Genomic DNA, 453 nt, shown 5'->3' on the forward strand with positions numbered 1-453 from the left:
CCCTTTAAACTTTTGCCACTCTTCTTCTATTCATTACCCCTTTTAGTTTAGTGCTGATTCCTTTGTAGTGTAAACATAGACCCTCCTACACTAACTACTGTCCCTACTGTCCTGCTAGATTAGTAGTTACAAGCAGAACTAGCTTAATATGTGTAGACCTCTATCTAAGAGGCCTTTACCAACTACATGCCCTTAGCCCCTTCAGAACCTGTTCTAGTTGTTCTAGAAGTTACAACCTGTTCTAGAAAGAAAGTGTATGTAGCCTACCCTTCAGACTTTAATGAGTAGCACTTTAAGGACTTCTAGTACTAAGTTGAACTATACATGGCTACTACTTTGACTAATCTATCCTTAGATCTTAATCACATCCTATTTGTCCTCTCTTTCATAAAGGAAAGTAATACAGCCACCTGGGCCTAGAACTGGATTGAAGGCTATTAGATTAGAAGCCTA

Source organism: Fomitiporia mediterranea (genome assembly GCF_000271605.1).
Source record: "Fomitiporia mediterranea MF3/22 unplaced genomic scaffold FOMMEscaffold_4, whole genome shotgun sequence".
Lineage (NCBI taxonomy): Eukaryota > Fungi > Basidiomycota > Agaricomycetes > Hymenochaetales > Hymenochaetaceae > Fomitiporia > Fomitiporia mediterranea.